Raw genomic sequence first — 14,381 nt, forward strand, 5'->3', positions numbered from 1 at the left:
GCCCAAAGAGCTGCAGTGACTCCTGCCAGCTTCCTGTCCTGGTTTTCTAGGCTAGGCTGTCCATCAATGCAAGAATTTCTTTTATCTGTCCATCAGATTCCTTTTTACTTATATTGATGGAGTGGTTTTTCTCTTTGTGATGAAAATACTCATACTTCATTTTTTCTTCCTTTGTTTATATCACATAAATTATAACAGGAACATTATTTTTATTAACATTGACCATAGAGAGTCCTACAACTGATGTGGTAACATATTCTAAGAGCTCAGAAACATATTTTTTTACAACAGGCTAGCATTCTAATGTACAATATCTCAACATTGCTTCAATTCTTATGTGGAGAAAATTTATACATAAAGGTATATCAGAGAAAAATAACACCTACATTTAATTGGCTTTTACTACACTTGATCTTAGCCAAAAGGCCGAGAAGTGATATGATTGGCTTTTAATAGCAGGGCATATTGGAATACATTCTTTTTATTAAATTTTGGTGGCTAACAAACTTTAGTCTTTTAGGAAATTTTTAATAAAGAAAACTTTTTAAAAGAAGAAAGTCATATTTAATTGGGGGCACACCCAACGGCATTCAGGGGTTACACCTGGCTCTGCACTCAGAAATCTCTCCTGACTCTGGCAAACATATGGGATGCCGGGGATCAAATCTGTGTCTGTCCTGGGACAGCAGCATGTAAGGCAAATGCCTTACACTGTGCTACCACTCCAGCCCAGGAAATCATTCTTAAGGAGTTTTTTAGAAAAAAATAATTCTCTACCTGAAGGCAATTTTACAAGACATTTTATGGACATTTTAATATCTGAGCGTGAGGGCACAGGGTTCAGAGCCTACTCCTAACTGCACTCAGGGGTCATTCCTGGTGGGGCTGCAGGTGGAGGTTCAAGGTGGACCACAGGTGGTGCCTTGGATCAAACCCAGGTCAGCCACATGCAAGGTAAGTGCCTTAGCCACTGTACTCTCCACAAATGAACATTTTAGTCTTCAATTAACCCTCTACGTGTCAGCACTATTTGTTGAGCCTTCAATATTGTGACAGGCATTGTGTTAGTAACACAGGAATAAAAGAGTCAACAAGACAGACCTAGCATGGACAAATGATAAATTCTTCTATAGCTACATACAGAGAGTTGGTGGCATAAAGGTGGCATTTTCCTTTGTAATTATATTCTTCGCTTTTACTATTTTTTCAAATAAATAATAGTCTTAAGCAATAGAATCCAATACACATAGTTTTACATATCTGAAGTATGGTCACTTGAGTCACAAATCTATCATGAATCTTCAAGGAGGATTTATTTTATTGAAATTTGTTATATCTGCATTTTGGGTTCAAAAATGTTTGGTATTTAATATTTTGGTATATAACAGCATTCACTGAAATATATAAAATTGCTTATGAAACATAGATATTTTTGTGCCTTTCTTTCATTGCTCTCATGTTGATATTTAAGACTGCTTTCATATTACTATCTAGGCTCACTAGGTTCCTAGAATCTGAAATCTGAAATCAAAACTATGGGAATGAAGTCAATCTGTCCAGAAGGGAAGGATTATAGCATGGGGGTGGTGGGTGTGATAGAAACAGTTGCAAAAAACCTGTGGTTGTGAAAGTAGAAAAATTGTTCAACCGGACAAATGAGAATGCTAAACACATCCCAGAACAGATGTGGACACAGGTTCTTGCTCAAGTGTGGTAAATCTCCAACTCTAGAATATGAGATTTTACATCCTGTGAAATTTCATTTTTGCTGAAGAACCCCGAATCTCTGCAAAATAGTTTCAATAGCGAATTTCATTTTGCGCTTACATCCGTGCTGCTTCATAGTACATCTAGCCATTTTAAAAGTGAATTGATTCAAATGTGAAATATGGAATTTTCAAAAAATCTATTTGAACACTCCAATTTGTTTCCGTGTGCATTTCAACATGTTTTACAGAGGCGTGAGATACATAAAATTCAAGTGGCACTAAGTGAGCCAGATCCTAGCATTGAATTTGGGGAGTGGGAGGGGTCTGGGGCCTAAGTTGTATTAAAGAACTGGTTGTAAACAACACCCTCCTCATTTTTCTGGTTTGAACTTCCATGGATCACAGGTTACATCCCTGTCATTTCTCAGCATTACTCAGAAGACTTTCTCGACACTCCTATAAAGTGTTATTATCCTAAGGAAGTTTTAGCAAAAGAGCCACTTGAAATAAAGTTAATGAATGAGAGAAGTAGTATGTCTGTCTTGAATAAGGGCAGGGGTTGGGGAGAAGGGAGATCTGGGGCATTGGTGGTGGGAATGTTGCACTGGTGAAGGGGGGGGAGTGTTCTATTTATGACTGTAACCCAACTACAATCATGCTTGTAATCATGATGCTTAAAGATTTTAAAGAAAGAAGAAAGAAAGAGAAAAAAAGGAAAGAAAGGAAGGAAGAAAGGCAGGAAGAAAGGAAAAGAAAGGAAAGAAAAAGAAAGAAGAAAGGAGGGAGGTAAGTAGGGAGGAAGGAAGAACAAAGAAGAAAGAAGAGAGAAAGAAAGAGAAAGGAAGGAAGGAGAGAAAGAAAAAGAAAGGAAGAAAAGAGAAAGAAAGGAAGGAAGGAAGGAGAAAAAGAGAAAGGAAGAAAGAAGAAAGAAGAAAGAAAGGAAGGGAGGAAGGAAGGAAGGAAGGAAGGAAGGAAGGAAGGAAGGAAGGAAGGAAGGAAGGAAGGAAGGAAGGAAGGAAGGAAGGAAGGAAGGAAGGAAGGAAGGAAGGAAAGAAGGGAGGGAGGGGAGGGAGGGAGGGAGGAGAGGAGGAGGAAGGAAGGAAGGAAGGAAGGAAGGAAGGAAGGAAGGAAGGAAGGAAGGAAGGAAGGAAGGAAGGAAGGAAGGAAGGAAATAGAGGCAACTTGAATTTCCTAAGTCCAGAGAGTCGGGACTCGAAGAAGTGTCAGAATTAGAGTCAGTTCAGCAGATTTTCTCCTCAGCCCTGGGAAAGGAATCTGGGCAGAAAAGATCCCGGGGTCTCACTTTTGGTGGGTGGAAAGCAGCTGTCACTGCAGGTGGCCTACAAGACCCCCAGCGTCGCAGGCATCCGCCGGGAGCCCCGAGAAAGCCGGAGGCGATGCGGAGGAGGAGGAGGAGGTGGAGGCCTTCCGGGGAGTGCGGGAGCGCGCTCCGACTGGCGGTGGCGAGCGGCGCGGGCTCACCGGCGCGGGGAGGGCAGAGGGCGGAGCCGCGCTCCTCCGGCTGAGCCCGCCCCAGGGTGCCCGCTCAGGTGCGTCTGCCGCTGACGCTGCCGCGGGAGGGACCGCGAGCCCGACGCGCCACCTGCAGTGCTGGCTGCTGCTGCTGCGGTTGCTTTCTATTGACTTGGAGACGCAGTTTCCCGGCCGGAGAGTCTGGGGCGCGCGCAGGCAAGCAGACACACACGCACGGGCGCGCGCATCACACACAACACACACACACACACAACACACATACACACACACGCGCCATTGTGCATCATCCCGGAGAACCCGGGGCTTGCCCTGCCGCCTCTTGGCACCTAACCCAGCAGACTGCTCAGCCCCGTCGGGTAAGCCTGTCTCTCTCTTTTTCTCTCTCTCTCCTTTTCCTCTTCGGGGTCTGCGTCTGCAACCGGGAGGTAGCGGGTGGGAGGTTGCTGGTGTGCAGGAGATTAAGAGTTGCTATGTCCGAGGCAATGCAGCCAGCCCCCCTGCAGCCTCAACCAGCCTAGGTTAGCGGGAGCCTATTACTACTCCGGTGACTTATTCTCCCACCCCACCCCTTCTACCTCCCTGCCCCCCCAATTCAGGATGAATTGTGCTCCCTGGTTGCCAAGGAGACTTGCTTTAAACACCGGGGTTTGGGACCTCTCTCAGAAGAACTAGGTTCTCAATGATGCTCTTATCTATTTTGATTATTTTGTTAAATGAAAATTTGCACCTTGTGGTCATTGGCATTCGGGAATCTGCATTTTAGGGGATGGTTTCATTCAACTTCAAGAAAAGCGGTAGTTGCACTAGATGATCAGGATTGACAAAAGATTTTAGATAGGATTGGATTAGATAGCCTCCACCAATGGATTGGATTTTGAATGGTGAATTACTCTCTTTTGGGGGGGGGGGGTTTGACAATATAAAGAAAATTTTGTTTTAAAATCCCGTCTTCCTCTCGGTTTTCGTCTTATATTTTGCAGTTCATGCAAGCATGGTTCTTTTATCTGTGAGAGTTAAAGATGAGTTAATTGTGGACCCCACTCGAATGATCTGTTGTAAATTAGCCAGAATAGGAATAAATATGAAGTCCCAATGTAATATGCTATCAATTGGTGATATTTTTTTTCTGCCAATAGTTCTGCATCTATCGCATCATTGTATAAGTGTAGTTTTCTGCACTTTTGCCCATTTCCTTTTTAGTATTTTAGGGCCACACCTAGCTATGCTCAGTGTTCAGGGAATCACCCCTGGTGGGACTATATGGAGTGCCAGTAACCAAATTCCACATGCGAGGCAAGCATCCTTGGGCTAAACTATCTCTCTGACACTTCTGTTGTGAGTTTTAACTAATAAATTAGGCCTTAATTAAAAACTCTTTATTAAAGAGTTAAGCTGCATTTTTTTTTCCTTTTCCTTTATCTTTTTTATTTTTCTTGCCTCCCAGAGTGGGTAGGTGACCCCAAAATTGTGTTTTCATTCAAGTTTCGTTGGTTCCATTTGGATCCGTGCTTCTATGGATATATAAATACATACAGTTATGGCTTGGTATTCTGGATTCTAAAATTTTAGAGCTTATGTTAAAATGTAGAGTAAAAATGACATAGAGGATGCTTTATAGATCCTGTTGATTTTTTCTGAAATGAATCTTTTGTCAGCATTTAGACCTAAGTGGATGCCAGTGTTTATATGTCACCTGAGGCCTCAAGTTCCTAGTGAGTGAACTTAACACACCTTTGAAGAGTTCGGAAGCTATTAAGCACATTTTACACTAAATTTTTGCTTCATTACAAGTAGACCTGACCTAGTAAAATCCACTGAGACACAGAGGTATTCAAATTTTTTATTTTATTTTCCCATGAAATTTGTCTCCCTTTCCTGTTTAAATGAGAACAGAAAGCCAGTAGTAGCTGAAGTAGAAGGAGTAGGTTTTATTGCACTGATGGGAACTGGAAAATGAATACTGATAAACATTCTACATTTTAAAATGTACTTTTCATACACTTCTTTTTAAAATCTTCATGCAATCTCAAGAGGTCAAGGAATGTTCTTCAGTTTAAATCGGAGGGACCTGAAACTTAGAGCCTGTTGAAGATCACAGAGCTAGTGAATACAAAAACCTGTTTTTGCATTTAGGTTCTAAAAAAAAAAATCTTATGTCTGTATTTTTACTGTGCTGAGGTGGATGTCCGATAGGTGAAATTGGGGAGTGAAGTAGTCCTAGGATGGGAATAATGGGGGCTGTGAATTGTGGCCCCTAAAACATAAAAATAAGCATAAAAGTGGGGGCTCCTATCCAAATGTAGTTAGTTATTGCTACCCCAATTAGGATTTTTTTTAAGAAAACAAAATCTTCTATATTTCTTAAATGTGAAGTGTGTTCTTAAAAACTGTTAGAAACACAATAAAAATAACTTATTGGGGCCCCACGTGGCCTGCCAATTTGTAATCTATGGCTATTGCTATTCTCGATCAATTCTAAGCTATTTTTATTTAATGGAACAGTGATATGAACACATATGTCCATCATTCTAAGGGTAATTATGAGTTTCCTGATGTTGATGTTAAAATCACTATGTATGTATTCTATACTGGTTCTCCAATTTGATTTAAGCTTGTTTTTGAGATTTTCTAGGTCTCTTTCATACCACTGAACAGAAGTGTTTATGCCCTCAAAGTACTGTTTTTTAATGTGGTGAAACAAAATGTATTTTTCTGGCTTGCTATTTTTTTTTTTAGACATAGGAAACGGAATAATAGAAAGAAAATATTTGTTGACTACATGTCATCATAGGGGCGGTAATTAATATAAAGAGGCACCCTGAGCGCAGAGCTAGGACATATAGCAGACACAGGTAGGACATATAGCAGACACAAACCTGGTGTAAGCATATTTCTACACTAGGACCCTTGCTGTTCCCCCAGCTCCCATTGCTCTCCCTGTGACCCCCAGCAATGCTGGGATAGTGGCACTGGTTTCTTATTGAATCGAACAGTTCAATTCTCTAAATTTTGGGGTCACCTACCCACTCTGGGAGGCAAGAAAAATAAAAAAGATAAAGAAAAAGAAAAAAAATGCAGCTTACCTCTTTAATAAAGAGTTTCTATTAAGGCCTTAATTTATTAGTTAAAACTCACACCAGAAGTGTCAGAGAGCTAGTTTAGCCACAAGGATGCTTGCCTAGCATGTGGAATTTGGTTACTGGCATTCCATATAGTCCCACCAGGAGTGATTTCCTGAACACTGAGCATAGCTAGGTGTGGCCCTAAAATACTAAAAATGAAATAAAACACTACAGAGTACCTCAAAATTTCTAAAACATAAATGGAACTGAAGGTAACATTCCATTGCAACATGCTGGCATAGAAAATACTATTTTAAGAATTCAAATATCTTTAGAAAAAGATTCTTTTATTATTTATAATTTTTATTTTGACCATATTGGCTTACATATCTTTCACAGTAGTATTTTAGGTACATATTAACATTGAATCAGGGGAATTCCCATCACCAAAAAACAGTTTCTTTCTCATTGTTTTAAAGAAGCTACTGAAATATCTGTCATTGGAGTTGACCTTGTGATCAGAAAGGAGTATTATTTTTGTTTGTTTGTTTATTCTGAATCAGATTGTAAGAGTTGTTCTTAAAAAAAGCAAGCTAAGACCTGGCCAGTGACTTCTAAAAGTTCTCTTCTAAAACCATACAATAGAAGTATGCTTTAATAATAAATGAATGCCTTTGTTTTCATTTCACCGAAGTGTATGGCTTCTAAGTAAAAAGCTATTCAAATGTTAGTTAATACTAATGTAACAAAATCCTGGAGGAGACATTATCTGTGTCCTCAAGGATTCAGAGCAAACATTCTGCTCCTGAAAATTTCTCCCCTTTTAGTATTTACTCTATACAAACTATTTCTTATATTAGTGTCACAATGTCTATATAAAATGTGCTTAATATTTCCAATTTACTTACAAAGAATCCAAGATTATGTGAAATTAAACTGGTTTAATTAAACTTTAAGCCTTAGCAACAGCTCTTATTTTATACTCATTCCTTGTGTTTTACCTCATAGAGATTATAGTCATATTCATAATTGTGATTCTTGAGACAACTGGGGTCAAATTTTTACAATAGGCAAAAATACAAGAGGTAACAGAACCACAGATAGAGAAAAGGAACACAATTAAGATTGTGGAGATGAGGTAAGTCCTGTATAGAAGGTTTAGTGTTTGACCTTGATGACTGGATCTGATTGTATTAATGAAGATTCCTTTATCTTTGAAGAGATGAGAGACCATTAGACAATCCCTGAGTTGAGAGGATAATGTTTTGGGTATCTTATATTGATGAGTTCATTGTTATTTCTGAAGGGATGGAAGAAATATGTTTTCCAAGGTAATATACAACAAGAAGATGGAACTGAGAATATGTAGGAGTGGACAGATAAAGGTGGTAAAAGTGTTAAATAGAAATTTTAGGTAAAAGGAAGAAACTGAGTTTAGTATTGATTCCTCTGAAGAATTGAAGATAAGGACCAGGAAGGATTAAAATATACCAAGCTGTTGAGCTTGGTACACATTAAATACTTATAAAGATTATGATATATTAAGGTGTTTTAACACACAATACCTGCTTCCTAATTTCCTCTTTTAATATCACTTCTTTGTGGGACAAAAGTATATACCAATTGAAGTCATTTGAAATTCACAAATACCTGAATTTTCAAAAGCAGTATAAGGTTTTGATGATAAGATACAAAATAAAGAATTCAGGGGTTGGAGATATAGTACATGCCTTGCATTCAGCCAGCTCCAGTTGGATCCCCAGCAACACATGGTCCTTTATGCATTGCTAGATTTCTGATACTTTTAAGCACTAATGGTGGCCTGTGTGATCCCCAGCATTGAAGGATTTACAAAACAACACCACATTCTTGGTCTTCAGATTGAACTACCAGCAAGGTTGACTGAGAATCACTGACAGGGATCCCAGGCCTCTGGAGCACAACCTTGGAAGAAACACACACACACACACACACACACACACACAGCAACAAAACATTCACACACACACACACACACACACACACACACACACCCATAGCAGCAAAACATTCACACACACACACACCCATAGCAGCAAAACATTCTCTTAATATGTATGCATACTTGAATGCAAGGGGACTCTTGAAGATTGAGATTATTTTTTCACAAGGAGTTGGCGTGGTGGGCCTACGCAAACAGAAGTAGCGGCAGCCAGGGACTACTCCCCGAGATACCTCTAACTGGGCAGGGTGGTTCAATACTTACTCCTGAAGATGTGATGTTGCTTGGACCAAAGACAAACTGGAGTCACCAGAACTATATTAGACACTACTCACAAGCCAATACAAATTTTTAATGTTTAGAGGTTTTTGATTAAAAAAAATCTCATCCCAGATGTATGGAAAAATTATGGGAAATGTAAATATTTTGTTAGCTACTTGAAAATCTTTGCAAACCCTTTTTTTTTTTTTTTGGAGAACTTTTTAATGATGGATAAATGACCTCTTGATCCTCATTGGGTCATTTATGTTTTATGGGTTATTTTGGGGGTATATATTACCTTTATGGAAATACAAAGTAATGTGACAAGGACCTGGTTTCAAGTGCTAGAACTACAGTGAGTAGGAGGGTGAGCTGTAGATTAGAATGGCTGAAAGATGAAACAAAAAAGAAAACATGTCATAGTTAGCTAGAAGCTATTGCTGAGGACATTTGACATGACAGGAGTTTGTTTTAAATTTGGAGCTATTTAATTCTCCTCAAGATGGAAGCATAATAATTTGCTCTTTATGTATTTCATGAGTGATGGAATATATTCTAAATAAATGATGTAAAGAGTTCAGCTATGTTCTTATGTGTAACTTTTTGGTGACAGTGGAGCTTAGTTGATTTTATATATATTTTATTTTTTGTTTTGGGGCCACACCTGGCAGTGCTCTGGGTTTACTTCTGGCTCTGTGCTCAAAATTACTCTTGACAGACTTGGGGGACCATATGGGATGCTGGCAATTGAACCTGGGTCAGCCTCATTCAAACCAAACACATTATGCATTGTGCTATTGCTCTGTTCCCACAATTAATTATATTTTTGTATCAATCAATCAATGCCTTAGATTCTCTTTCTTCTTTATAAAGCTTGTTCTCAGGATTTTTTGGATATCTTCTAATATGGAGAGTATAAAATGAAGGTATTTATTCTAGGACATCTTAATTTTGCCTTTTAGTGGAAATTAATCAATTAAATTTTATTTTCTTGGAGACTGAAGAGATAGTACAGTTTGTAGAGCACATGCTTTGCATGAAGTCATCCTATGCTCCATCTCCTGCACTCCAAATGGTCACTTGAACCCATCAGGAGTGATCTCTGAGCGCAGAGCCAGAAATAAATTCTGAGCACTATCAAAAATGGCTAAAATAACAAAAAAGCAAAAATATCTTTTCTTGACCATTAAAAAATAACTGATTTCTGATAGAAATCTATATTCCATTACCATCTACTAAGATCTCTTTTAGGAGATAGATGATACCTTCAACTTTTCTTTCAATTTCCCTTATCCTTGTTTTGCTTCATATGTACATTTCAATGCATGAATACATTTAACTTGAATTAGACACATGGCACTATAAATTTTGGCAAGTTTTTAAAAGGAACTTTGTAAAAAAAATAGCTTTGCAAACTTGACTTCAAGTTAGACAAGTTTGCATATGGCAAAAACATTGAAAGATCTAACTTCATCTAAAATAATTTTGAAGGGTTGAAATTACCAATCTGATAAGATGATTTTTAATAAAAGAAGAAAATCTTTGGCAGATTTCACAGTCTCTTGATTTTCTTCTACATGCTTATTTGAGATGTAATTTATTCCAATTTTTATGCCAGATGAGCTGATGCCAGTAACTTAGAATAACTTTTCTACCCCACACTCAGTGTATACACAGTACAATATGTTTTACATAGATCAAATAATAGTACCATCTTGACTGATTCCTTTAGTGGAATAATAATAATAATAATGCTAAAGAGACATATGCCAAAAGCAGGAAGGAGGAATTTTCCAATTTTTTAATGTTAAAACTTCTGATACTGGGCCCGGAGAGATAGCACAGTGGCGTTTGCCTTGCAAGCAGCCGATCCAGGACCAAAGGTGGTTGGTTCGAATCCCGGTGTCCCATATGGTCCCCCGTGCCTGCCAGGAGCTATTTCTTTTCTTTTTTTCTTTTTTTTTTTTTGGGTCACACCCGTTTGATGCTCAGGGGTTACTCCTGGCTATGTGCTCAGAAATCGCCCCTGGCTTGGGGGACCATATGGGACGCCGGGGGATCAAACCGCGGTCCTTCCTTGGCTAGCGCTTGCAAGGCAGACACCTTACCTCCAGCGCCACCTACCGGGCCCCTACCAGGAGCTATTTCTGATCAGACAGCCAGGAGTAACCCCTGAGCACTGCTGGGATTGACCCAAAAACCAAAAACCAAAAAAAAAAAAAACTTCTGATACTGCATTTGAAATTGTTTAGTTTCTTTTTTATTTGTGAGTTTTAGTTTTCCAAATATATATATTAGTGTAACATCACCAGAAAAACACAAGTCTAGTAGAAATGGACTTTTATTACTGAAAGGGTTAAATATGTCTGTTCTTAGCTGAAGAGACAATTTAAGGCTGGATCACAAATCTGTATTTGAGGATTGGCACTGCATGGTTCCCTAAAAATGAATGAGTTGGGAGCACTATGCTGGGAGTGAACTTTGGACAATTAGCTGAGAGGAGCCCAAGAGCACTGCTAATTGTGACCCCCAAAACAAAATAGAACAAATCTAGGAACATCTAATGGTGCCCGATATCTAATAGAATCTTAGTATTTATTTATTTACCTTTGCCTTTCCCTACCTTTGTCATCCTCAAAAGAAAGATAGAATCTATTTATATTTCATGTATATTTGATTTATTGGAAATTGCTCTAATCATGTTTTCAAGTCTTAGGACCTATCTATCCCTTTCATATAATGAACTTTTGAGTGAGCATAGGAGGTTTGGCTGAATCTTTCCCAGGAGAAGGACAAGTATCTTGGAGTAAAGTATCTTGGTGACTTTCTTGTCTCCTCTTTTCTGCACTCCTGGAATCCCAATCTGGCCAAAGGGAAAAATGGTGATGGTAAAGATAAACAGATGGGACTATATTAAACTATGAAGCTTCACTTCAAAAGAAATGGTGACTAAGTAACAAAGACTTCCACAGAATGGAAGAAAATATTCACCCATCTGATAAGAAGCTAATAAAAGAGACTTATAAGGAACCCATACAGCTTAACAAGAAAAAAAAATATCCCCATCCCAAAATGGGAAGAGATGAACATAAACTTTCTCAAAGAATAAATACTGATAAATGCTCCACATTATTAATCATTGGGAAGCTATAAATCAAAACAACAATGAGATATCTTATACTACAGAAACTGTATGCGTCCAAAAGACTTGTACAGATCTAAACTGTGTTTTTGGGCCCCAGAAGTACATTCCTATGAGTTCTATTTCTAGATCAGATGGAAGATCAATTTCTAGATTTTCCCAAAAGGCTGGATATTCAAAATTCCCACCATCAGTGAAAAAGAGTCCTTTCTCCCCATATCTGTGCCAGAACTGTGTATCTAATGGTGATTAAGTTAAATTATTTATTAAAAAATTTAAATAATTGGTTGGTCAGTTTTCTCTTGACTAGGTAATCTCAGAACTCTATTATAGGATCTCATCAGGGACTCCAATTATAGATAAAGTCTCTTGTGGAATTAATAATAGCAGTACCAAGTACCAGGAAGGTTCAGACTTGTAACCTTTTCTTTGAGGTCAAGTTCTAGTTGCCTGGATCTTTCTAGACAAATCTGTATTTCATTCTTGCTGGTTATGCAAATTCAATGAAAAGGTCAAGAGCTCACCAGGCTCAAAGTATAAACTCCTCAAGTGCACTTTTAAGTCAGATAGGATTAAAACCTACCCCCCAAAACACTATTTAAATATACCTTTTCCACTTTTTCTCTGCCTCACTGACTGCCACTTCTACTGACAAGAGACTACACACCATTACAAATGGAAGTCACTTTTCTGCTTTTAAAAATATGTATCATTTGGTTCTCTGACACCCTAGGATTTTAGATATGGTAAAGAATATCTTCACTTTTTTAAGGTCATCTTTCCAACTCAGGGAGTTGGAGTAATCCAGACACTATAGGAATTGTAGCAGTTTATTGCATTGTAACAAGAATAATGAAGAACACTTATAGAAAAGTTGTTTTGGAGATTGAAAGACGACCCAATGGCACAGTGTTTGCCCTGCATGTGCCTTTCAGGTTCTATCCTCAGCATCCTATATGTTTTTCAGAGAACAAGCAGGAGTAATTCTTGAGTGCAAAGCCACAAGTAGCCCCTGAGTATTATCAGTACAGCCCCAAACAAAAGCCCAGACAAACAAAAAAATAGATTAATTCTATTATATACATATTAGCATAGCCAGACAAGACCAGCTTCAGAACTCAAAATTGCATGAACTATACTTTTTACAATTCCAAGTTGTTAGTTTATATCATGTGATTTATAATAAAAGATTTCCTTACTGAAAAGACCATTGCTTTTGTTGTGCTCAGTCATGTACATATTTATACATATAAAAACATCCTAATATTTTTTGAAAAGAGTTGCAGCATTGAGAGTTTGAAGGTGTTTGTCTTGCAATACAGCTGACCCTAGTTTGATCCCTGGCACTACAAATAATCGCTCTGTGCACTTTTAGGACTCCTGAGCACAGAGCCAAGAATAATCTCTGAGCATCAGGCCTGTATGGCCCAGCTCCTGTTCCCCTAGTGTAACTTAATAATTCATTTGTATTTTTAGTGATTGGTAATAACATCTGTTATAAACAAAAATCATAAAATCTTAGGGATGTGAATTCTGAATTTGTGATTCTAGACAAAGACAAACTGTCTTTATTTGTTTATTTACTATATGGTTCCAGAATAGATCATTTAAAAAATGTGGTATGTAGTAGGTATCAGATCAGGTTGAAAATGAAAATACTGTAGTCAAGATGCTATCTGTGTCAAGTTTTGTGTGACAAGACCAGCAATCAACCAAATTGTATATTTAAATTATTTGTTTAGTTCTGGACCATACCTGACTGTGCTCAGGACTTACTCCTGAATGCACTGAGGAATCACTCTTGGCTGGCTTAGGGGACTATAGAGGGTGCCTGGAATGGTACCCAAGTTGGCCACATGTGAAGAAAATGATATATTCTTTACTATCCTTATAGATACCCAATATTATATTATTAAGGAAAAAAAACTCTACAGTTTTTTGAGAGGGGGGACATAACTAGCAATGTTCAGGGCTTACTTCTAACTCTATGCTCAGAGATCATTCTTTGAAAAATTCTACTTTAAATTTAAATATGCTCAACTACTTCCCAAGTGACAACTATCATATTATTTTGTAAAGTCAAGTTAATAATTGAGGTAGATGACTGAGTGAAAAAAATTATTTTGATAGAATCTTTCTTTGACTTGCTTCTCCATTTACTCCTCTTGATAGTTCCTGAAGATTCTTTTCCTTTAACTATTCTTTCCATGCTCGATAGTTGTGTAGATACAACACAATAACCCTTTCAGTACTAACATTTAGTGGTCTTTCCCTGACTGATGGTATGAATGATTGCTCTTTTTAGAATTCAAAGCCTAAAGAAATATTGAGTGAATATGTTATATTTTTTTTCTCCTAGGGAATCATTAATCACCTATATTCTGATTGGATTTGGGCACAGCTCATCTTCTTTAGCCTTGGATAAATCTATCATTTCTTGAAGATATTTAATATTATCTACATTCTAAGCTTTCTAACTGATCAAGTGTCATTCGAGAAACTCCCAAACACCTCTAAGGCATTTTTATTTATTTATTTATTTATTTATTTATTTATTTATTTATTTATTTATTTATTTATTTATTTATTTATATTTTTGTTTTTGGGCCACACCGGCATTGCTCAGGGGTTACTCCTGGCTGTCTGCTCAGAAATAGCTCCTGGCAGGCACGGGGGACCATATGGGACACCGGCATTCGAACCAACCACCTTTGGTCCTGGATTGGCTGCTT

General features: G+C 38.0%; 1 protein-coding gene and 1 pseudogene across 2 annotated transcripts in view; one reads left to right on the top strand and one right to left on the bottom strand.

Annotated features, from left to right (window-relative positions):
- Positions 1 to 355: 355 nt before the first annotated feature.
- LOC126008184 (uncharacterized) lies at positions 356 to 438 on the bottom strand (annotated as a pseudogene).
- A 2,765-nt stretch (positions 439 to 3,203) lies between these two features.
- KLHL32 (kelch like family member 32) overlaps positions 3,204 to 14,381 on the top strand; it is a 232,792-nt gene continuing 221,614 nt past the window's right edge. For both annotated transcript variants that reach the window (XM_049771331.1, XM_049771332.1), the window contains exon 1: positions 3,204 to 3,559. The gene's annotated coding sequence lies outside the window, so the exon portion shown is untranslated. The remainder of the gene's footprint in view (positions 3,560 to 14,381) is intronic.

The sequence above is a fragment of the Suncus etruscus genome, chromosome 4 (genome assembly GCF_024139225.1).
Source record: "Suncus etruscus isolate mSunEtr1 chromosome 4, mSunEtr1.pri.cur, whole genome shotgun sequence".
Taxonomy (NCBI): domain Eukaryota; kingdom Metazoa; phylum Chordata; class Mammalia; order Eulipotyphla; family Soricidae; genus Suncus; species Suncus etruscus.